The sequence below is a fragment of the Leguminivora glycinivorella genome, chromosome 6 (genome assembly GCF_023078275.1).
Source record: "Leguminivora glycinivorella isolate SPB_JAAS2020 chromosome 6, LegGlyc_1.1, whole genome shotgun sequence".
NCBI classification, from domain to species: domain Eukaryota; kingdom Metazoa; phylum Arthropoda; class Insecta; order Lepidoptera; family Tortricidae; genus Leguminivora; species Leguminivora glycinivorella.
This window is the reverse complement of record NC_062976.1, coordinates 5,910,872-5,937,565: the sequence shown is the minus strand read 5'-3', so window position 1 is coordinate 5,937,565 and position 26,694 is coordinate 5,910,872. Positions and strand designations below refer to the sequence as shown.

Below are 26,694 nucleotides of genomic sequence, written 5' to 3'. Positions count from 1 at the left end.
TATGAAAGATTTTGGGGGTTCAAACTGCGACATGAGTACTTAAATCATCGTCAGCACGACATCATCAATTGACAACTTGTAGTTGGAATATTAAATGAAGAACTACTGCTAAAAAAAGAATTACCTTTTCTTGTAGATCTATACTAATATTATAAATGGGAAAGTGTGAGTGTCTGTTTGTTTGTCCGTCTTTCACGGCAAAACGGAACGACGAATTGACGTGATTTTTTAAGTGGAGGTAGTTGAAGGGATGGAGAGTGACATAGGCTACTTTTTGTCTCTTTCAAATGCGAGCGAAGCCGCAGGCAAAAGCTAGTAATTTATAAACTTAAATCGTTATGTAATATAGCAAACAGTATCAAAAAAGTGTGTAGGAGGTATAGTGCCTTTGTCTAAGAAATATTGTATATTATTCCTTATGGAACGATGTAAGTAAGAATAGGTAAGTACCTATAAATTTATAATAAATTCAACTAATATTTAAAATGATCTTGCCGTTTTGTCTGCCGAAATAGACGCAAAATTTGAACAATAGCTTTCCATTTTGGAAATTCGCAAAATTAGGAACCAGACCTTCTTTAGCACGGTACATTATAAATATCTCCTACAAACTTTAGTAAAATATTAGCAAAAGAAGTCACCATAACCTAAAAACCGAATCAATAATCCAATTTGAGAATCCTCGATAGCGAGTAGCAGTAAATTAGGAGCGAGCGAGATAGCATAAATCAGCGCTATCGGCCAATGGCCGATCAGATCCGCTGCACCTAATTGCTGCATTTCGGTTGCATTGTTTCTTTGGCGATCGTGGCGGAGAGTTTGTAACGGATGTATGAACATATTACGTATATAATTATATATGTCTTTGATAATAAACATAAAAATCACTTAGTATTGATCTGTAAAACCAATGTACGTTTGGTTTTACAGATCAACACTAAGTGATTTTGGGGAATTAAATGTAATTGAGTGTTAAGAATTTCGTGTTAATATTGAAAAAGGTGAAGAAAAGCATCGTGAGGAAACAGTAGTAATCTCAATAAGGCCTGTTTAGGTACCGTTCGGGTTGGAAGGTCAGATGGCAGTCGCTTTCGTAAAGACTGGTGCCTGTGCCAAATCTTGGGATTAGATGTCAAAGCGGACCCCAGGCTCCCATGAGCCGTGGCAAATGCCGGGATAACGCAAGGAGGATGATTGAAAAAGATCACACGGTTATGCCCGCATGACCGAAATGTACATTGAGCTGTAAAAGTGCATGGCGAATTTATTAATGAATACATTCATAATTTTCTCCATGCAATTTCGCTGCTCACTGTACATTTATTATTACTTAATTTTTTTGCGATTTTATTGTAAGTTCCATGGAGGAATTTGTCCAGTATAGTATTAAAATTTAATATATAACAACCAGGATCTTGACCCCAAAATCACTCAGTTTGAACAATATAAGAGTGCTGTTTTGCGAATATATCGACAACTACCCTCGGACCATGCGTCTCATATTCGAATTTTTCAGGGGTTCGTTAAATACTATTTTTAAAAGGACCTATTGAAAAGGAATAAGATAGGACTGCGGTATCTACGTTTCTGCTTTCTTCGCTTTAAAAATCTTGTCACGAGCATTGAAAAGTAACAATTCCCATATATTCGAGCACCTAACCGCATCAGATACGTGTTTTGAAGCACGCCTGGCGGTATCGAGGCATCGGGCGATGGCTCTATGCCTCTCCGTTTACTGCTCATTGTCTAGATCCCACCCACGTCAGCGATTGTAGGTCTAGGGTTGTCTAGGGTTGATTAAGCTAGCTCTAAAACAAATCTGAACTTTTAGAAAGTTCTGCTTACCTACTGCCTCTCTTTTGAAACACAATGATACATATTTTTAAGTGCTTGTTACCACTTAGTAATTTTTACCTCTATTGTTTTTATTTGTAAGAAGTTATGATATTATTTTAATTGATACCTAAGCTTGAACCATCTCCTCCACGGGACAGCCATCTGCCTTGTGTGGAAGTCAGTTTAATTGTATACTTGACTATATTTTTGGAAATAAACAATTTTATTTTTATTTTTATTATTTATTTATATAACCCGGCAACCTTCTGAAATCAAGGATGAACAGGCATCTCTGGGCGAGCTCACTCCATCGTAGGCCACGTCTTTGCCTTTTGACTATTCAAAAAACACTTTTGACTATAAAAAAAAACATTCAAATTACTCATCATATTTATTTATTAGGCAAGCAGACAGAGCGAGCCACTATCCTCACTTATTAAATGACCAATGTAGACGCGCCTCGACCGAGGCAGGTCGTTGGATTGGCGAAAGCGTGCGCGTGACCTCGCCCGAGGCAAATCTAACACTACAGTACAGGTGACGTAGCCGAATGGCATTTCTGCGACGCCAAACGAAAGCGAAACGCCGCGAAAGTTAGTCTGGCTCTGTCGCGTCAATAAGCAAGAGCGATAGTGATAGATATCTACAAGCGTTTCGTTTCGTGAGCGTTTGTGCCATTCGGCTACGTTTTCCGCGTGAGGACAGTGCCTCAATACGTTGTTCGCTGTGTTTGGACCCGCCTAATATCTCCCTTGTTTTTGTTCCAACTCATTAATGACTAAATACAATTTGCAACAATATCTCTCTATGTATTGAAGTGTGTATACTGAAAATTGCAGGCAACCCTATAGCCACATTCGGCGACGCTCGGGTCGCGTCGGCCAGGTTCGGGAGATGCCTCGATTATGCCCACGCGCCGATTGAAGTGTGCAAATTTGTGGCTTTGTCCGTCATATTTTAAGATTTTGATGGCCGATTAGGTAAGTTATTGCCTGTTGTGTTGTCAAAACTATTATTTACACAATGTGATGACGGTGGATAAATGTGATGAGCAAAAATGTCCAACTTTTAAAAGCAATAGCTTGCTCGTAGCAGGTATGGAGCCATGCCCTGACCTTAGAAAAAATCAAAATTTCCTCTCAAGCTGTTGAGTCAAAGGTGATAACAACTTTTCAAGTAGGTGATAGACTCCATCGTAGGCCACGTCTTTGCCTGTGGCTAGTCTGTGGTCAAGAGTAAGCCCATTCATAATAAAAAAAAATTGTAGGCATCATCAATGTGGTTATGATAGTATTTAATAGGTGGCGCTAAAAAATGGAGGTACGATTCTTAGTATGAAGATTGTAAATGCTATATGTAAAGATCCTTGCTAAAACTCTTTATACAATTCTGTTTCAACTATCGGTCAGCAACTCAAATACAAAACTTTGACATTTCAAAACCACTCGACTACCTTGATCCGACGCACAGTGATCTTTAGCAGACTCTCGCGCAGAAGCCGATAGCCTATCAGTCGGCTAATCGATCTCTTATCAGCCAAATGCGTTGTTATCTGGAGTTTGGGCCGAGGGTCCATTATATCGACTATGTCGGTCCGTTAAAAGGTACTGTAAAGAAGACGAGACGGTTATATTCACAAAATTTTATTAAGGGGATTACTACTTTCAAAATATCGAAAGAGGACAAGGCGTCCACTCGGATGGCCGAGGTAGGATGCCTGAGTAGGTTCGCACTGTCGCGGGTGCCGCGGTAGTACCAGGGAGCTCTGTCCGTCACGGATGGCCGCGGTGGACTGAATGCCGGGCGCTGCGACGGCTGTCTTTTATAGGGGCGCGGCGTGTGAGTGTGTGCCGCCTCGACGCTCCGTTAGGTGTGTGCGTGAGTTGTTTGTGATTCCCGGCGCGGGCGCGTTGCTAGCGTCTTAGGCACTACAGTACTTTTAAAATCCAATTAATTTAAAATGAGTGGAAGTCAGTGTGTCACGTCGCGAAGCATCTATTTGAAGGAAGTGCTGACCAAAGAGCACAACTGTCTCGCACATTGCGATACAACGAGGAAATACCGGCAAGATCTTTGGTACAATGCCGCAAGGGCCTATTTCATAATCTAGTTATTAAGTTCTTAAGTTGTATTGTGCCTTAGTTTCAATTTGTTAGGTACACATAAACATATAGGAACACAATTTTCAAGACATGCTGAATTAGGTAGTGTGTAGCTATTTCAGTTAACTTTTTCCTGGGTTTAACATGAATGCGTCCGCGCCCGGCAAAACGTACCACTGTTTCGTTTCATCAAGACGTATTGATGGCTTGATCGTATAAACAAAGAGGATCAAGTATTATAGAGAGTTACTGTCAAAGTAAAATAAATAAAATATGTAATCACAGTGCATAGACTGCCATCTCTCGTCACAAGCTTAAAACTTTTAAACCTCAGTTTTGACAGTTTGGTTCATATTCCTAGCTTGATTATGTGTTAAAATGTCAAATATTAATATTAGCGCCATCTAGCCGAGCATCCCCCAAAGGTGTAACGCCATCTAGGCCACCGAATCTTTTTCTATATGGTTCTGAGGTACGTTTTTCTCTTAGACTGTAGCTGTCTATACGGGGTTACATATGTCTTTGGTATAAAGATAATAACAAATCTCGTATTCACGTACATAATTAGATCAGTAAAGTTATCAAAATAATAGAATGTACCTATTAATTATAATCTTACGTTACACAAATAGATTTTTCCCGAATAACAACGGACACAGGCAGCAAACAAAGTTCTTTTATTTATCACCAAGTACCACAGAGGGTTATTGTTCCTATAATTTATATATTTAAATAAACCGGTACAGATAAACAGATGTTTCCGAGGCCTTAATGGGTTCGGTGGAGATCTGAAAGCTTTTTTATAACGATATGATAAGATATGTGGAGACATGGTTCGAGAATGTTCGGCGATTATGTTCTAGAGAAATCGAAATATTTGAACGTCAATGTTTAATGTTGTACTTGTTTATAAGAACACTTAATCTGAAAATGAAAATGAAAAATATTTTATTGGTAAAACAATGTAATCTACTTATATATTAGCTAATAGACTGATAGATGCTAAATAATGGATGTATCTCAGACAATTTTAAAAATAGGTATCGCTCTTATAATAAAGATATTTATAAGTTAGATTGGTGTCCATACATACTTTTAACATTACGTATTATTAATGACGATATTTGTTTTTCTCGTCGATGAGGTGTCGATTTCACCGCGGTCTCCCGGCCTACAAAGGGCGGGTATCGCGTTATCTCACCGCTGCAGTGGCACACGTTGTTTAAAGTGGTTCCGTTGTCCCACAGTCACTTAAATTAGACTTCCCATCTACATTCCATTCGACTGACAATTCGAAATAGGCTACCCACACAGTATCTTTATAATTACGCACCTTATATTTTCGTACTCGATGAGGTTTAGATTTCACCACGGTCTCCCGGCCTACAAAGGGCGGGTATCGCGCTATCGCCTGCAGAACACGCTTTGTTTAAAGAAGTTCCGTTGTGCAAACATCATTAGAGAATTTACACACCTACACAATATTCAGCAGTACTGTTGATGTTGGTTGTCCAACATTCATTACCTATTTTTAGCGACATTCTTACATGTTTTTTTCGTACTTGATGAGGTGTCGATTTCACCACGGTCTCCCGGCCTACAAAGGGCGGGTATCGCGTTATCTCACCACTGCAGCACACGCGTTGTTTAAAGTAGTTCTGTTGTGCAAACATCATTAGAGAATTTACGCTACGGGCGCGGGGATTTATAAGAATCCCGCTGTTTTGTGCTCTTTATTATGGTGACACATGTGATGATAAAATATTTATTTATTTATTTATTTAAACTTTATTGCACAAATTTACAAAAAAAGAGTACAAATGGCGGACTTAACGCCTTGAGGCATTCTCTACCAGTCAACCATTGGGCTAAACAGAAAGCTTAGTTTGGTAAATATAAGCTCAATAAGAAAATATCTTTTCACCACACCAACTGGTAAAGGCTTTCTTTGCTATTCGAAAACAGATAGCAACATTGCATTTTATCCACAAGGGAGCAAAGTAATTTCATACAAATTTTAACTCGATGTCTTGCTGCTAGATTTTACCTATAAATGATGATTTTGAATCATAAATATTGAATAAATTGATGGATTTGATTTATTTTGATGTTTTATAGTCAGTATTTTGTTCGTGTTGGTGTGGTGAAAAATTTTGTGTTTCACTCGGGGGCAAAGTTTGTTTAACCTTCGTGCCTTGATACCCTCGCAACGCTCAAGATTCCACTTTTTGAACCACTCGCTACGCTCGCGGTTCAATATTGGAATCTTTCGTTTGCTCAGGTATCAATATTGGCACGTGCGGTTAAACAACTATTTTGCCCCCTTGTAAAACAAATAACTATTTTAATACAGTTGCTCAAAAAGAGCCCGTTTTTTGGCTGTTTAGCGTGCGAGAAGTTGGTTTTTACACACTAGTGCGTAAAAACTATACGTTCCATTTTACGACTACTTACCGAGTTGTTTTAATATTAGTCTAATTTACTAAGGCGGAATAAAACTTTGAACATTCTATTAAGGCATTAATATTTAAAACATTGATATTTACTATGTAATTGTTTACTTTTAGTCATATTATACATAATTTAGAAAATGGTTTATATTTTGAAAAAAAAATAGGTCACAATGAGTAGAGTAAACGGAATGGAACGGAACGCGTCTTCTGTCAAATTAAGTTGTCTCTTAATGCAAGCACGTTCAAAAACTTTAATATAGTACTTTCATATAGTATGTTTTAAATCGACACGATTACGCATTCCCTTTTCGCCGAACGACGTTTTTCAACAGATGGACCTAAGTTTCGACCTGCCATATAATGAACCACTTATGCGTAAAAAAAACACCATCTGTACTGAAAAGTATGTTACGCGATTTGCCATAATTATTTAATGTTATTTGCAATATATCGAGGCATAAATGGGTCGATTGAATTAAAATATTAGTATACATTAAACAATCGTCCCAAATCGTAAATGTTTATGTTTTTATGGAACCCAATGAAATAAATTGTGTTGGATGAATAGCAAAATCTAAAATATGCCCCCAAGTTTAAAAGCTTCAAAAATACGCCTTTGAATTGTCAAATATCGTCAATGTGAAAATTGAGAGTTCGGATTGTTTTATTTCGTTGTAGTAGTGTTTTTCGCAACTGTATTAAAAAACGTCGTTCGTCACACGTGCGAGAATGTCATTCTTCTCGCACTTATAACGTAATGTACTATTTCAGTACAGATGGTGCTTTTCTACGCACTAGTGCGAGAAGTCGTTCATTTCTTGTTCGGTCGAAACTTCGAATGGCCGCCTGTACTGAAAAAAGTCGTACGACACACGTGCGAAAAGTAAATTATTAACTCGTGTCGATTTGAAACACTGCCTTCGGTCGTGTGCTAGGAACGCGCCTCTTTCATATATTTGATCGTCAGTGTCCGAGGTAGGACTATAGTGCAACGCCATTTTTACAGAAATTTTTTCGCTACAGATAGTGGACCGTCTAGGTATTTATGTATTTCCCGGTATCTCCCATCGCTGGAGTTGGGATGAAAAATGTCGGAGCGTAGTTTTAAAGCGGAGTAAAGTTTAAAATTCCCCGGAAGACCGTATCGCAAAGTTCGAGATAGCTGTGATGTGTGATCGCTGGTAGATTTTTGGGAATTGATGGATAGCTTTTGACGTAGATAAGACTTTGTAGAACTTAAGAAGTTGAGATTTTAGTTGAAGAACTAAGATTTATAAAATGGAAGAATGTTTGTAAGTTTTTTCCTTATTAGCAGGGGCGGCTCACTCCGCGATTCTATCGCTGCGCTACAAGTACATGTCAGCGGCCGCGAGTTCGCGGCTCATTCATTGGCGACGACCTTCGCGCGGCGCAATAAAATTCAATGTTGGCTGCTCGCCTGCGGTCCGTTTGTTAATGTAGGTAAGAATTTAGAATGGCGGCATTTTGTGAACATCAAAGGAGTGAGCCTTTTGTACTTGTACTATTAGGTAGATATAAAAATCGCACGTTATTAATATGACCTTTTTAGGTGTTGTCGCTCAACGCATGCGTACGCGTTCAGACTGACGAGCAAGTTTGGACGGCAAAAGCCGATTCCGCGTCGATAGATTTGAGGAGACCCTTAGTGCGTTTTCACATTATCCGATCCGATATCGGATGTCGGACCGATATCCCATACATTACAGGCGCCATCTTGGATTTTTTCTATTGAAATCCTTCCGACATAATCTGATCGGATAATGTGAAAACGGCCTTATACATGCCTGCATACCTGCAAAAATATCTGGACACTCTAAAGCGTCTTCAGTGCAGATATTTTTTTTCGTAATTAATTCTACTAAGATTAAAAAAAAATTGAAGTGACATATATTCATATTCATATTCATATTCATTTTATTGGTAGTGTTCAATTACAAGTCAACATATTATAAATTAGGAATTAATTTAAATACATAATCTTAAGACTAGGCATATTCAATGAAATAACACTGTTATTATTTAATATATAGAAAATTTCGAGTGAATAGTCTACTTCTTTAATAAGTTCACAAGACCACACATACATAAACAACAATATACACGCATGGTCGTTGTTGGCACTCGTGCGCATGTAGATAGCGCGAGATTGCGCGTGCGACGATAAGGGGGAGTGCTTTCTGAGATAACGTATGATTTAAGGACGGACTGAAGTTCAAAACACTCATTATGACTGGTGGATGTGTGTTTTTATTTATTGAGTGTTTTGACTCTAGTCTAGCGGTCATTTTTGCCTAAAAATACTTAAATTTGTATGAAATGGCCTTCATTGTACAAATAAATATTTATTTTTGGGCAATTTCAGACTAGTACGCGCGTATAACATATATTTTTGACGCGTGCGCGTAAAAACATAGTGTATCAAAAGAAAATCGTAAGTGATCAAATTTAATATTTTAATATTTGTCTGTCTAAATGTTTGGTCTTACACTGATTTAAACTTTCACGATTATTACACATAATTATTACTTAATCGCGCGTCAGTTTAATATGTAGTCATACGCGATTAAGTCCCGATTTTAAAAATAATTATGTTTGGTCTTTTTCAGAGATTTCTAAGCAGAAGCCAGCAGATAAATTTGTTGGTAAAGATATTTAGATACTTAAATATTATCTGCGCCACAACTTCATCTATGCGGAATTATTATGACGTTTAAGAGGATACGGTAGCGAAAATGCTAAAATGGAAAGGAGCCCCCCTTTCAACTTGAGAATTTTAGTTAAATATACAAGTGTTATTAACTAGATTTATCGAAAAAAAAATGTCCATTAGGAACAACTCAGTCAAAAGATATTTCAAAAAAATCTTTAAAATCGAGGTTCCGCTCTCGACTCTTTCCTCCTTCAAAACTTAATCAATCGGAACGAAATTTGAGAATTTGAATAACAATGAAATAATCTATGTCGGACCGTTTAGCTTTTTTGGTTAATTGTTACCAATCTTGAGTATCACACCTTTTTTTGCGCCACAATGAAAAAGGCCGTTTTTGGAAATTTTTGACTGGCTCTAGAATCTTTAAAAAGCAGAATATCAAAAAAATCAAAACGGTTAATAATCTGTGTTGAAAAAATCATTGCCATATCTTCAAAAACCAGGGAGGAAATAGTCGAGAGCGTTTGTATGGAGAATTGACCCCTACCGTATCGTCTTAAGTTTATTAATCAACCATATCCTACTAAATTGTTCTTCCCTGGGCCTCAAAATATCTTTATTCAAATTGGGTTTAAGTATGATGAGTGTAGTCGTAAAAGACCGTTAAACTTTCAAATTCATAGTATCAATAGTGATAAATAGGAATACTAGCATGAATCGTAACACAAAAGCCAAGTATGTGCAGTACATTAACACGAAGTAACGCGAGTCGAACGAGCAAGACATCTCGATACGCAGATACGACCAACTTCGCAGATTCAATACGAGACACTGCCGAAACTTTGTACTTTGTGCGTGGTCTAAAGTGGACGAAGGAGCGTTTTAAGAGACTGCATGCAGGCAGGCACGGTCACGTGTTAAACGATATAACGTCAGCGTACCTATTATGCTTCCAATTTTATCACTTATCTGTGGATAAAGTATCAGTCACGTTCTGACAAATATGTCAGTGTGAGAGTGACAGTTGTCTTATCCACGTGGATAAGTGATAAAATTGGAAGCATAATACGCCGGCAGGCCGTCCTTTTCGTGCTATTTGGAAGTGCGATAAGGACGCACCGATGCGATAAAGTTTACACCCTGCGTTTCAGCGATCCAGAATGCGATTTTAAAAATACATTGTGTAATACCGTGATATTTACAGTCGAGTAATGTACGGGATGTAACAATGCAAATATCAACTTTTTAGGGTTCCGTAGTCAACTAGGAACCTGTAACTAAACCTCTGCTCACCTTACTTATTTACTTACTTACTTGACTAACCATTAGTATAACTAACCCCCCTTTAAAAATACCCCGTAAATTTGGCCTTGTGATCGTCTAGCGTGAATAAGTAGAACCCTTCGATGTGAACCGCGATAACACAGATCCTTTAATGAGTATCAGCTGTATTTTTGACTAATATTTAAAATTTTATTTATTTATATTTTAAAGAAGAATAAAGGTTATTGTAGCATAATAATATAGTGTTATAGAAGAGTATTTTATCAGATTTAGGCCTAGAAAGTTATGAGAGAGAAAATTAATGACGTGATGAAGGAATTTTAGAATAAAAGTTAGTGAGTGAAACATACATGAAATAAATATTAAAAAATATTTTGGAAAACAACCGCTACGCTCTATTAGTGATCCTGGCTTGGGTACGAACTTGCGTTGCGGAATAGGATCCTTAATCTCAATCAAACTGCTTTATTGAGAGTCCTATGCCAAGCCAGAAGGGCTATCTATCTACTAACTAACCCCCCTTTTTGTTTTGTTTCTTGTCCCTAGCTAAACCCCCCGTTCCCCAATACTGCTAATAGACCATAACTTCTCGATCTTTCTAATGTTTCATCAAGGCTCCGAGTAGTTGCTACCACTGAGAACGAAGTAAATAAGTCTAGTAACTCCTTGAAGCTTTTGACTTGTCATCAGTGGACGGCGCTCGCATGCCACTGGGCCCTATAACAAACCTATGCTTTTTATTCCAAAGAATAGTTTGTTTCCCTAACCAACTTGATAGAATTTACCTTGAAAAACTAGTTAGCAACACTCACTGGCTCGATGCTACATGAAGAATCAGAAATTGCTACCACAATTATTAATTTCACTCAAATAAATTAAGTAATAAGAGTTTTTATAAATTACCAGTTTTACCACATATTTTAAGATAGTAAACACCACATTTAAAGTCCATTTAAACCATATAAGTAGTAGTAGTTAAATTATTTCTCCACAATACACGTTGACCAATTATAATTTAAGACCAATCATAACAGAACTCTACTTTCATAGAAATAGTGTGTGACTCTACCCTAATCCTATTGTTTTCCCTACTCTAACATATCTGAAACACAGACCCTCACTTACCATAGATCTTGTGTTCAGAATATGTACAAGTGTATCCCTACTAGAACTGTACAGTTCAGCCAGCGAAGCTGAGATAGGCAACCTATAGGCTTGTGTTCTTATCCCCCCCTCTGCTTTTGCCCGCGGGCTAGGGTAGCAGAGAGTAGATCGCCCTATCCGTGTATATATCCAGTATTCTAGGACACACCAGTACCAGCCACATGAGAGACCCAGCTGCGATCAACTTTACTTAGATGTGGATCGATCACAACCGAAATCTCCAGCGACCAACGCCAGCATGGACCAGAGCACCGAGTAAATAAATATATATATATATAGGACCCCAGCCTCAAATACTGCCGACTTTAGTGAGCAAGGATTACTCCTAATGCCTTTCGTCAATCGTGAAAGTCCTCACTTCCATCTAACAGTTGGACTCTTTGAGACCGGTGAGAAAATACGCTTTTGTAAGTATAGAAAAGCGTCCAAGCCCTCCACTTGGAACAAAAAGACCCCTAAACGCCTCTTATTTGACACCGTAAGGGAAGAAGCGCCTAGCCGGACAACAGTCTGTCACAAACAATGATCTGGCTTATAACTTTCACAAAATAACCCCATAGAAAATTATTAAATTCAATTTTACTGACCAACTAAACAAACGAGTGAAGTTTCCTTTACGTGCTATAATCTAAGCTTAGTTTTGCAAGAATTACTCCCTACAAAACCAAACACAGACTTATCTCCAAGCACCAGCCATACATCGACCCAGTCTTTGTATTGCTTAACAGCACTCATGAAACAAAGCACAGAAAACTCCACTATACACATCAATTTAAATGCAACACTACACCACAAATAGAACACCAAAATAACCCCACAACTGACAGTAAAGCAATTCCACTACAGGTCTAAGTTCAACTGTACGACGATATTGTCCCCGCACAATCAAACAGAGACACAATTTCAAAGTTTACAATCACTTAGAATAATTTCCAAGTAAAAACAAACAGAGAAACAACAGCAGAACAACTTCACTCACCAGTAACACACGAAAGCCAGAGACACTGTTAGTCTTGTAGATATTTTAAGAATGACGCGCGTCGGCTCGCTCCGACCCTTTTATAGATTCTCTATAAGAGACATAATTGGGACACACCTGGGATATAACTGGGACAAACCTGGGATATAACTGGGACAAACCTGAGATATAACTGGGACAAACCTGGGACTTGGGATATAACTGGGACATACCTGGGATATAACTGGGACAAACCTGAGATATAATTGGGACAAACCTGGGACTTGGGATATAACTGGGACATACCTGGGATATAACTGGGACAAACCTGAGATATAATTGGGACATACCTGGGATATAACTGGGACAAACCTGGGACTTGGGATATAACTGGGACAAAATTGGGACTTGGGATATAACTGGGACAAAATTGGGACTTGGGATACGATAAGAAAAAAGATCATAACTACTTTGTTTACTAAGCCGTACGCCTTATACATTTAACGTCCATATTCTCTCAGCACGTACGTTTTTGCTTCTCAATAGTAACATCTGCATGATTGCACGTGTTTTAGAGTGAGATGGAGATATCTTTTGTTGATTCCTAGTACGTAATGAAACATTTATATTGTGGTAAATATAAATATGCAAATATTACTTTATCAAAGGTTTTTAACTAGTTTTGTAAATCAAATTTGAGGCAAAATATCATTTTTGTTTCTAAATGCTACAATAAACACATCCAGAAAGTATACTACTAATCATTATGAACTTTTATGACCTGTGATTGAAATCAAGACATAATATCGGAACGTTACGCAGCTGACAACTGTCAGTGTCAGTATTCCGTCCATGTGAACGTAGTTTGTTGATAAATACGTTTTTCCAACCTGTTTTACATTAAATAATAGTGAATTTTATCAGTGATGACGTAACTAAACATGTGATAAAGCTACGCAGATATTATTTGTTAAAATATTCAATGAAATCCCGAAGGAAATATGCACCAAAAAGTGGGTCAAGGAAAAGTTGATTCGCCGTAAGTTTTATATGTAATAACGAGTCCATTTCCTCGTCACAGACGCTTGTTCTGTTACAACTCGCCCCCGATTGGATTTCTTTTATAAAATACAAAGTGGTTTGTAAAAAAATCCAATCTCACTTAGCAAAAGAAGCAATAAAATTGAATAAAAGAATAAAAGAAAAATATCTCTAGATCAGTCGGAAATATCCCCCCATTTCTAATCGTGTGGTGTGTATTTCCAATACTATGCGACTGCTAGCAACTCAGTTTTGAAATTAGCTCATCAGAATTTCGACAATGAACCATGATAACTCTTTTCCCAGAGTCCACGCACCGCCAGGGATATCAGGTTGTGAATCTGATAGGTCCTACTAACCCGTTCTTGCTAGCTCGTTCCCCGGTCGCGGCGAATATTCATTCCATCCACACTGTTGGACCGGAATAATTATCGTAATAATTTCAACGAGTTCACAATAACTTCCCACGCAATTACGAAGAAACCTTTAGAGCTCTCATTATAAGTCCAGAGCCTTCAATCTCCATTGTCGGAACTCAAACCAATTCCTCTACCTAATCACTCCAGCCACATGTTTTGGCGCATGTCTCATACTTGAATAAAATATACTGACTTAAGATCTGTTTGGATGTGTTTTTTTTTTTATAAAACAAACCTTAAATGACATAAGCATGTACCTCAACTCGGTACCATATCATGATCAAATGAAGAAATGATTTGATGATACTAAACTTCACAAATTCGAACACATAACAAGGAAACAAATATTGAAAAGAGCCTCGTTCTCACTAGACGATATCGGCCCTAAAATATGTCGATTGTCAAATACATCCCATTCAAGATGAGGTGTGTGGTTTTAGTATGGGTCTTATTACCTTGTAGAGTGAGTAGCCACGAAAAACTACCCTTGAAATGGGTCGAATCCAAATGGATTTTAACCTAACCGATAAGCTTTTTATGGCTAATGTGTTTCCCTCAGCCCCCCCGCTGTTTATTCCCCGCAAATTCCGACCAAACTAGTTTTGACCACTTTCCAGCGCTGTCTGTCTATATCAATCCACTCATTCTATAAAAAAAAAACATTCAAGACACACATCATTCAGTCATTCATCCCATTCAAAACATTCTTACATCTATAAACATTCATCATCTCTAAATTATTCACACACACACACACAATGTAACCATTCTTACTTCCTCATTCGCTCTTTCACTCGATCTCAACAGAAAGCCAACGCTTTTAAAAGTAATCAAAATAACGAATAAAAATGGAAATAAAATTACACAATAACTTCAAAAGTTTACGTATCCCATTTTACTCCACTCTACCCTGACTCGAAGGCAAAGAAAATTTCAATTTATTTATGATAGGTTTCATTTTATACATCTATATTTAATTTTATAAAATAATTACTAACCGCAAACAATTTGACAATGTGTGAAAATTGTTTGCTGCACATACTAAAAATAAAATGTTCGTACGGACAAAATGTTACATTTTATGTAAACATCTTTTATTTCACAGTCAATCACTGTAAGGATTCTACCCTGTTTTCAATTTCCCTGTCTTTTGTTCATTATTACATTCCTCAGTGCAAAATTGATAGCATAAAATGCAAAAAATTTATAAAAGTAAGTACAGTCAGCTAAAAAATTTGTGGCCCTCCCTACTCCGATCTTTGTAGGATAAAATACTGACCAAGTTATGCTTAGGAACGAGGATCTGCACTGGTGATTACCGATATCGTACAGTATACCACCCTATATAATGTAATAAATGATAACGCATAAATAATAAATATCACTGCTAACTGTAATAACTAAAATGAAAAATAGCTTATCCACCGATCTCGATTTTCCTAACGTCTACCCCAGGCAGACTAGCTACTATGATGTCCAGTTATTGTTATATTAAAATAATCTAACCATACAATGTATATCCAATACATTCTTCTTACAAAATAAAGATTAAAAAAAAAATTGTTGTCCATATAATGAACCGACTTCTTTATCTAGATAATAAAAAAAAATCCGTATTATAAATTTACATCCACCATACACCATTTTATAATCCTAGGAACGAAACTACTAAATGACAGAGAAATTATACGATGTGCTAGCCAATAAAGCCCTTTATCACACAGATCACTATAGAAATAAAATTAATTTCAGACAAAATTTTGACTTCTACCACCCCTATAATAATAACACTGCATCTCAATAAAATTTTGAAGAACTCATGACACGTTTAAAGAAAAATAATAATGTTCCACATAAGTATGTCGCAATAAATAAACATTCTTTACTAAGAAGTCATTAACTTGTAACCAATATACTCATAGAATTTACATTACACATCATGTAATGTTCATAATAAACGCATAATACAATTTTGCAAAAAAAAGTAATTGCAGTTTTGAAGTGGTTTTCATGTTTTTAATTTTTTCCCGCAAAATATGATGTATCCTTAATTTTGATATGGTTTTGATATTTTTTGTAAAATATAATGTAACATCAAATTTGATGTGGTTTTGATAAAATATATTCCTTTTTTTTTTTTCAAACTATCTGCAAAATTTTATTTTGGTTTTAATTGCCTTATGATAAAATACAAAATGATGCCATAAGTAGGTTCAAAATACTTTTATTTGATTGAATAATAATGTAACAAAATAATAAATTTCTTAAAGCGAGCTTAAACTTGCATTGTCCTATTTTATGTCTTCAATATTGTATAACATGCCCCGAAAGTTTTGTAACCTCAGACAAATTATTCCTTCTTCATGGCATTTGCAGTTGCAGCAAACTTAGCAAATTGTTAACAAACACGACAATGGGCTGAGGAACTTGGTTAAAGTGTCTCTCTTCCTTTTTTTTCTTTTCATACTTGGCTAGTTCTATGATGAGTTCTTGAGTAGCTAATGATGATGATTAGATCCTGCTGGCCTCCTGATAATATTTCAAAATTTTCCAAACTATTTTCTTCTCAGTCGGTGTCATAACCCAGGACACCATGAAACCTCTTCCGAAGACACGTTGCACACTTGATCACAATCAGCATAACCGCAAAAGATCCAGTTACTTATTTTTGAACACAGCAAGTAACTTGAAACCAATGAATATTTCTTCATCTCTAAAGTTGGCTAGTCCTTATTTGTCCAATCATTGGTCAAAAAATAAAATATTGCATAAATCGAATATCATAAACACTTGTTATTTCACTAGCGTTACTAAGCATGCACTTAAACACACACTGAAGTTTTCACCGCATGTTTCCACCGTCCTCGCTGATCCACTATGTTCAATGACAGAACACTGCTGTGGTAAGAATCTATCTTAGGTTAAAACTAAAGTTAAGTTAAAGACTTCCAATAAACAGAGGGAAAGATAAAATAAAAATCACAAGCGTTAAAATATTTTCCAAAAAATATGCCAACTAAGGTTGCAGGACCATCTAGGTACTTTAACCATATGAGACGTACGTCTCATTTACGTTCACCTACAATTATTATTATTATTTTTTTTTTCTCAAGTATGATGTCTGATCGCTAAGTGACTTTAATTTTTCTAACTCAAAAATTACTGCAGACTATAAAACTCCGTCTTGTTTGCTCAATAAAACTAGTATAGGGTAAATTAACTGGGGTTTTGAACACTTACATATATGTATTTTTCTTGATCGGCATTTTCTGTTCCATTCTTCTGTTTAGTGTGGCATAATATGGCACCACTAACAACATAATCATATTGAAAATCTTCAGTAACACATTGGTCCTATGAGCAGGTATGAGACCAGGCTCAAAAACTCTTACTCCTCCGTTAGTTGACATCAAAAGCCGGGTACTTCAACTCGAACGTCCCACGAAATATCTCAATGTTCACTTCATGTTTTTCGCGTCCAAACTGTTGCTAACTCTGTCTCCATGTACTCAAGTCTTGCACTATTGCACTAACACCTTTTTTAACTAACTAATTATGGCCTAAAACTAATTGAAATTACTATGTTTTCACTAACAGAGCTCTTCGTTTCAAACCGTAGTTAACTCTCACATTTCTCTTCGTGTGATAATAAGACGTCACTAAAAATGACACGTGCTCCTACACTATCAATTACACTAATTATTTGAAGCTACATAACACAATAATTTCAGTGAAATCGGTTTTCTAAAAATTTTTAATAATCTCGCGCTTCGAGTTTCGTAAAGAACTGTCATCCTCAATATTGTCATCCTTAACCGTTTTTTTTTTCTTTTACAATTGTCCTCATGGGCGTATTTTCATTGTAAACACACTAATGTGTTTTTAGTAGTCACAAACATTAAATGCGTAGGAAATTGCGTGTACGCAACTTAGATTATAGTGTGACCAGGTTTTAAAAAAAAAATATATTGTGAGATTCTTTAAGGATCTAACAGACGGTCGGACCGCACTTGTAAGGGGACATGTGTTAGGCCCTATTTACAAAATACCGTTTAGAACCTACACAACTTGAATAGTTTGATGTGATTTAAGCAATAGAAAATTAAATTAACAAAGTCTTTTGTATTTAAATACATCTATTGTATTAATTTTACTATAATGAAGTAGAGAAAAGTGAAGTAAAGTTTTGTAAATGACAACACCGGACAATAAATTACTGAATTACTGAATATCTTTTGTCAAAATTTGTATGACCGATCAAGCGTACCAACTTAAAAACAATGATAGTTTGTGTAATGTCACCGATAGAACACCTTTTGGCGGAGATATATGATATCTGTGGTTAAATTATTTTCTCTAATCTATGTCATATTTACCGCTAATCCGTTTGTTCGCGAAAAAATGGCAGATCCGTTTTTGTTTTCTTTAGCTCATTATTAATTACGTGATCTACAACTAGAATTATTTAAATATTCGCTTTATTTTAATCTGCTTAAACAATACGACAGGCAATTCTGCGCCGACGCCGGTCATGAACCGTCCATATTCGCCATTTTGTCATTTAGCAAACTAAGAAAATGCAAACAAAACATTATTTGCCCTAAACACGCGTTACTTCTAAATAATTTTGTCGACAAAGTGAGCCTGTTTTATCAAATTGAACTCTGAACTGCAATTGCAATGTAATTTTCCGTTAGCGAAAGTGAGGTTACGAAATTGACATGACATTATTGTTGGAAAAAAAAACGTGAATGCAATGGACATGTGTTTTGTTGTGTTTCTCATCAAGATAATAGAAGAATTTAGTGCTCATACTCATGATCTAATGAGCAAACAGCCCATGCAAAGGATGTCTTATCGGGCTATGCCTCAATTGATAAAGTGAACTAATTGCCTACTTCAAAAGCAGTTTTGCATGAAAGGTAAGTTTTTGTTTTATTATTTGATGTGTTTTCAAACAAGTCGTCGTTTTCGAAACCCAGCAGAACATACTTGCGAACTACAACGACTAGACCGAATATATATGGTGAAATGTTGCTTATTTCATTGTTCTGTCGTCAGATAAGTTAATGATAATAAATTTCCCCACGTTACTCGTACTTTCTGACTTTCACATTGCCTAAGAGGATCTTAAATATTCTAAATGTACGTGAAATAGTCCTAACTGTCAAAATATATTTGCTACTTTCAAAGAGGTTTATATGGTTGTTTGATTTTTCAGTCAACATCTAATTGGAATTTACAATGCCCGATATTTCTACACATCTGCCACAAATTTTATGGAAAACAATATTTATAGAAACTGAACATACCTTGGTTAAACGGTAAGCATTAAAAATATGTTCGACTAATTTATTTGATCTAGGCTACCTAACTGTTCTTGGAAATTGTAACGTTGTTTCCGTACCAACATATAAACTTCTCAATTATTTTTCTGAAGCGCTGGCTTATGGGCTATGGAAAATAATATTTGTAGGACCTCAAATGAATGTCATGGCATTTAAAAATAGGCATTGAATCTTGTCCAAACTTTAATTTTGTATTTTTCAAAGATAAAACTTGACGTCTGATACTTAAATAAAATTATGTAGACTAAAAATCCAGACTTAGCATAGATTTTATTTCTGCTACATTGAGTTTAAACAATGTATGTATTAATTTTCAGTATATGAAATGGGTAACCATCCTCGAAGAACATCAACCAGCCGTCGGCAATGTGCAGGTGGACTGAGGAATTTTCCGGTGTGTCCTTTATGGACTATACTCCGTCTTAGCACAATTCCCAAGTAAGTACAAAAATTATCGCCACCAAAGGCTACTTTTAGACTTGATTAACCCTACTCAGTGAGTAAAACGACTCGGCAAGAAATTTTACATTAGTTAGAAACATGGATATGGTTGTTCTTTCTTTTTTTTTCTTAACCATGAATGGCCTAGATAAACATAAACAATCTTAATGATACGTATTTATAAATAAAATTCCTTAAACATACATACACCCTTTTTTAACTAATCTTTCAATATGTACAATTTCAGGTTTTACCCGAGAGGCCATGCCTCAAGTCGGACTCTCCTCCATATATCTACTGACTTCATATAAACGAAAGGTACTTATGTATTATTATATAATAACACGTTCTAATTATTAAATTTAAAAGTTAATAGCCTATGGCATTAATATTATATTTAGATAATTTAGGCGAAGTATAGCGATGGCAATAAGCGATGAAGTGAAAATTCAACTTAAATTAATTTATCCTAATTTTATTGGCTAAGCAAACTTATTACTAACTCATTTATGTCCTAGCTCATGTAGATATGAACTGCTAGGCAGGGGTTCTCAAACCTTTTTTATTTTTAATTTCCTTTTTGTAAATTTTGCTGTATGCATTGTTTTTTCTGACACAATATTTCTCACGGGCGTGTCTTAGTTCCAAAATTAAGCGACGCGCCCCCGTGAGTAGATAAGTGAAATAATATTGTTCCTATTTGGCAGAACCCCACTCTAAAACTAAACCCTTTTCTTACGCTATCTACATGAACATTTCTAATCTCTGACGTTTCCTTTCAGTGTACTAAAGGCTCACTGATCTACACTACCAGCTCATGCTCAACGTTACTGAACAACAAAGTAATCCGACAATCAGACTGGACCCGGTCATGTTAGGTAAGTTTACATACTTAATGCGTACCACATACTACATACTTTTTCTGAACCTCAGTAAAATATGGTTTTATAATGATAATAGTGCTTATTATCTATGCCTGCTTAACAGGAATATTACAAGTTTCAATCAATTTTCATAAAATTATTTGAGCAATTGTGACAATGATCAAGCAGTGGTGGAGTTAAGGTATGGCGAGGTACGACCTCCCAGATGCTGGTAATGCTAATATTTCGTAGGATATGGTTGACATGGTTGTAATGAAGTACAGTATGTTGGCATACTCCTGACTTGTGAAATATTGTATAAAAGCTGTGTACACAATCTACCGAACATAATAATTGTATGGTTTTACACTTACTATTTTAGACTAGCCTACAGCTTATCATGTAAGATAACGAACTCATGTCATATGAAGCTATTGAAAATCTTGTTTATACATACATACTTTGTTTGTACTATAGCAAAAATATATACTTATAGAAAGTTGAAATTCGCACTGTGCATTTAATTTATTGAAATAATTGGCAGATATAGGCTACAGTGACCTCTCACCATCAAGAGGGACGTATGCTTGTTTACTACGGATGTAATATGAAAATATATGATGACTTATAAGCTAATGAACTTAAATTAGTCCTAAAATGATTAATACCTATATCTTAACAGACAGAAACCTGTTCTTCTCACGGCTGCACTACAGTGACAATATTTGGTACAAACCGTACAAACAATATGCCAAATTATTGTATGATGTATGAAATCCTGTGAGCCAATTTGTAGATTATAGAGTTACAACTGAAATGCAAATAAACCATCCATCGAAGGATGTACTTGTCATAGTACCACATGCGTGTAACTATTCAGCATTCATAGAAAAATGGCGGGACGCCCCATATAATATTGTATTTCAGCGCGACAATGAATAATCGCGCCCCCATAACCATTAGACTAAAGCCTATCTTCTTGTATTACTAGGTCTTAAATCTAGGGCTTAGGTATCCTAGGTTATTTTAGGAAAATCATCTTACATCTAGACTATGATAGCGACCTACTTAATGTTCTAACTAGTAGTTACACTGCCTATGGATGAAGTACTGTATAACAGGCGCCTACTAAGAATATACATATTAGTGTTCATGGACTATATAAGACAGCATCGAAGCTCTCAGATCTCCGGTGTGAAGTGCAAACGTGATGTGAGCTTTCAAAATAGCCCGGAAGATGGCAGAGCCTGCTATGAAAATGTACTAGACATATAGAGAGCTATTTGTTTTAACATGAAATTCTATTGCTATTGTACAAAGTGTACATACTTATGTTTTAAATTCCGGTCACTAGGTGGCAAACTCTTCTAAAGTGCTACAGTTCCGCGCCTTCTTATTATTTTGGATACTTGGGTATTTTTCTATATAAGTACCTAGTATTTCCAGTACTTGCCTTGCCTATACAACAGCCATAAAACATACATTAAGACACAGAATAAATAATAGTACTACGCACAGGCGCAAGGGAACGTCAAGATGCGCCAATGCCAACAATTGCTACGTAGCAATGCAACCCGAATCGCCTATTGGGGACGATGTTTAACCACTACGACTATGAACTAATTTCCTAGAAATATTTTTTGTCTTAGTTTACTACGCTACTTTACTTTTATTACTATGTTTTTTTTTAGATACCAGTGGAAGGAGATGAACATACAATTGACTCTGCATCGATGCATGACTTCGCTCGGAACGCGGCAAGAATTAACAATGGAAGAAAATACTACAGACTTGTTTATTAACGATAAAGTTATTTTAGTTTTTATGAAATAGCGATTGAATAAAAATATTAGGTATATGAGTTTTATTTAGAGATGAAATAAGTCAAGAAATACAGCACACCCACTCGTTTTCACAACAACAAATGTAGCCTGGTAAGGCTAATTCCTATTATTTATTTATAAACCTTGGTATCCAAGATGTGTTCTACAGAGCACATCTTAGATCCCTTGGGCACGGAACCAAATGTAACTAAACCTCTGCTCACCTTACTTATTTACTTACTTACTTGACTAACCATTAGTATAACTAACCCCCCTTTAAAAATACCCCGTAAATTTGGCCTTGTGATCGTCTAGCGTGAATAAGTAGAACCCTTCGATGTGAACCGCGATAACACAGATCCTTTAATGAGTATCAGCTGTATTTTTGACTAATATTTAAAATTTTATTTATTTATATTTTAAAGAAGAATAAAGGTTATTGTAGCATAATAATATAGTGTTATAGAAGAGTATTTTATCAGATTTAGGCCTAGAAAGTTATGAGAGAGAAAATTAATGACGTGATGAAGGAATTTTAGAATAAAAGTTAGTGAGTGAAACATACATGAAATAAATATTAAAAAATATTTTGGAAAACAACCGCTACGCTCTATTAGTGATCCTGGCTTGGGTACGAACTTGCGTTGCGGAATAGGATCCTTAATCTCAATCAAACTGCTTTATTGAGAGTCCTATGCCAAGCCAGAAGGGCTATCTATCTACTAACTAACCCCCCCTTTTTGTTTTGTTTCTTGTCCCTAGCTAAACCCCCCGTTCCCCAATACTGCTAATAGACCATAACTTCTCGATCTTTCTAATGTTTCATCAAGGCTCCGAGTAGTTGCTACCACTGAGAACGAAGTAAATAAGTCTAGTAACTCCTTGAAGCTTTTGACTTGTCATCAGTGGACGGCGCTCGCATGCCACTGGGCCCTATAACAAACCTATGCTTTTTATTCCAAAGAATAGTTTGTTTCCCTAACCAACTTGATAGAATTTACCTTGAAAAACTAGTTAGCAACACTCACTGGCTCGATGCTACATGAAGAATCAGAAATTGCTACCACAATTATTAATTTCACTCAAATAAATTAAGTAATAAGAGTTTTTATAAATTACCAGTTTTACCACATATTTTAAGATAGTAAACACCACATTTAAAGTCCATTTAAACCATATAAGTAGTAGTAGTTAAATTATTTCTCCACAATACACGTTGACCAATTATAATTTAAGACCAATCATAACAGAACTCTACTTTCATAGAAATAGTGTGTGACTCTACCCTAATCCTATTGTTTTCCCTACTCTAACATATCTGAAACACAGACCCTCACTTACCATAGATCTTGTGTTCAGAATATGTACAAGTGTATCCCTACTAGAACTGTACAGTTCAGCCAGCGAAGCTGAGATAGGCAACCTATAGGCTTGTGTTCTTATCCCCCCCTCTGCTTTTGCCCGCGGGCTAGGGTAGCAGAGAGTAGATCGCCCTATCCGTGTATATATCCAGTATTCTAGGACACACCAGTACCAGCCACATGAGAGACCCAGCTGCGATCAACTTTACTTAGATGTGGATCGATCACAACCGAAATCTCCAGCGACCAACGCCAGCATGGACCAGAGCACCGAGTAAATAAATATATATATATATAGGACCCCAGCCTCAAATACTGCCGACTTTAGTGAGCAAGGATTACTCCTAATGCCTTTCGTCAATCGTGAAAGTCCTCACTTCCATCTAACAGTTGGACTCTTTGAGACCGGTGAGAAAATACGCTTTTGTAAGTATAGAAAAGCGTCCAAGCCCTCCACTTGGAACAAAAAGACCCCTAAACGCCTCTTATTTGACACCGTAAGGGAAGAAGCGCCTAGCCGGACAACAGTCTGTCACAAACAATGATCTGGCTTATAACTTTCACAAAATAACCCCATAGAAAATTATTAAATTCAATTTTACTGACCAACTAAACAAACGAGTGAAGTTTCCTTTACGTGCTATAATCTAAGCTTAGTTTTGCAAGAATTACTCCCTACAAAACCAAACACAGACTTATCTCCAAGCACCAGCCATACATCGACCCAGTCTTTGTATTGCTTAACAGCACTCATGAAACAAAGCACAGAAAACTCCACTATACACATCAATTTAAATGCAACACTACACCACAAATAGAACACCAAAATAACCCCACAACTGACAGTAAAGCAATTCCACTACAGGTCTAAGTTCAACTGTACGACGATATTGTCCCCGCACAATCAAACAGAGACACAATTTCAAAGTTTACAATCACTTAGAATAATTTCCAAGTAAAAACAAACAGAGAAACAACAGCAGAACAACTTCACTCACCAGTAACACACGAAAGCCAGAGACACTGTTAGTCTTGTAGATATTTTAAGAATGACGCGCGTCGGCTCGCTCCGACCCTTTTATAGATTCTCTATAAGAGACATAATTGGGACACACCTGGGATATAACTGGGACAAACCTGGGATATAACTGGGACAAACCTGAGATATAACTGGGACAAACCTGGGACTTGGGATATAACTGGGACATACCTGGGATATAACTGGGACAAACCTGAGATATAATTGGGACAAACCTGGGACTTGGGATATAACTGGGACATACCTGGGATATAACTGGGACAAACCTGAGATATAATTGGGACATACCTGGGATATAACTGGGACAAACCTGGGACTTGGGATATAACTGGGACAAAATTGGGACTTGGGATATAACTGGGACAAAATTGGGACTTGGGATACGATAAGAAAAAAGATCATAACTACTTTGTTTACTAAGCCGTACGCCTTATACATTTAACGTCCATATTCTCTCAGCACGTACGTTTTTGCTTCTCAATAGTAACATCTGCATGATTGCACGTGTTTTAGAGTGAGATGGAGATATCTTTTGTTGATTCCTAGTACGTAATGAAACATTTATATTGTGGTAAATATAAATATGCAAATATTACTTTATCAAAGGTTTTTAACTAGTTTTGTAAATCAAATTTGAGGCAAAATATCATTTTTGTTTCTAAATGCTACAATAAACACATCCAGAAAGTATACTACTAATCATTATGAACTTTTATGACCTGTGATTGAAATCAAGACATAATATCGGAACGTTACGCAGCTGACAACTGTCAGTGTCAGTATTCCGTCCATGTGAACGTAGTTTGTTGATAAATACGTTTTTCCAACCTGTTTTACATTAAATAATAGTGAATTTTATCAGTGATGACGTAACTAAACATGTGATAAAGCTACGCAGATATTATTTGTTAAAATATTCAATGAAATCCCGAAGGAAATATGCACCAAAAAGTGGGTCAAGGAAAAGTTGATTCGCCGTAAGTTTTATATGTAATAACGAGTCCATTTCCTCGTCACAGACGCTTGTTCTGTTACAAACCCTTATAGTTTCGCCATGTCTGTCTGTCCGTCCGTCCGTCCGTCCGTCCGTGGATAATCTCAGTAACCGTTAGCACTAGAAAGCTGAAATTTGGTACCAATATGTATATCAATCACGCCGACAAAGTGCAAAAATAAAAAATGGGAAAAAATGTTTTATTAGGGTACCCCCCCTACATGTAAAGTGGGGGCTGATATTTTTTTTCATTCCAACCCCAACGAGTGATATATTGTTGGATAGGTATTTAAAAATGAATAAGGGTTTACTAAGATCGTTTTTTGATAATATTAATATTTTCGGAAATAATCGCTCCTAAAGGAAAAAAAAGTGCGTCCCCCCCCCTCTAACTTTTGAACCATATGGTTAAAAATATGAAAAAAATCACAAAAGTAGAACTTTATAAAGAATTTCTAAGAAAATTATTTTGAACTTGTTAGGTTCAGTAGTTTTTGAGAAAAATACGGAAAACTACGGAACCCTACACTGAGCGTGGCCCGACACGCTCTTGGCCGGTTTTATTTCTCTTGTTGCACAAACTTATTAAAGAGTAAACCTAAAAAAAAAATCACATTATAAAGTATGTACCTTGGGCTTACAGAGGTAACGCAGAGCCCGGGTGGTTTAGTGGGACGTTAGCCGCTGAGTTGAAGACCCGGGTCCGATTTCCGGCTGAGCTATTGATGATTCTTTTCTTCTTTTTTTTTAGCCTGCATTAGTGTCCTACTGCTGTCCCATTGATGAATTAGGTGGATATTTCTTCGCCGCGTTCGTCATTGCACTTACAAAAACTGCGAAAAGGACGCACCTATACGATGCTGTCTCGCTACCGTGCTTGCCGCCAGGTACCGTAGA

The 26,694-nt window shown here is 36.4% G+C and overlaps 1 protein-coding gene and 1 long non-coding RNA gene across 4 annotated transcripts in view; one reads left to right on the top strand and one right to left on the bottom strand.

The window, feature by feature from the left end:
* Window positions 1–26,694, bottom strand: part of LOC125227220 (zinc finger protein ush) — a 371,106-nt gene that overhangs the window by 36,335 nt on the left and 308,077 nt on the right. The gene's annotated exons all lie outside the window — the stretch shown is intronic.
* Window positions 18,789–22,471, top strand: LOC125227224. Its single transcript, XR_007177157.1, has 6 exons — window positions 18,789–18,850; window positions 19,150–19,252; window positions 19,594–19,714; window positions 19,965–20,035; window positions 20,500–20,595; window positions 22,272–22,471. It is a non-coding gene; the product is annotated as an uncharacterized LOC125227224 (long non-coding RNA).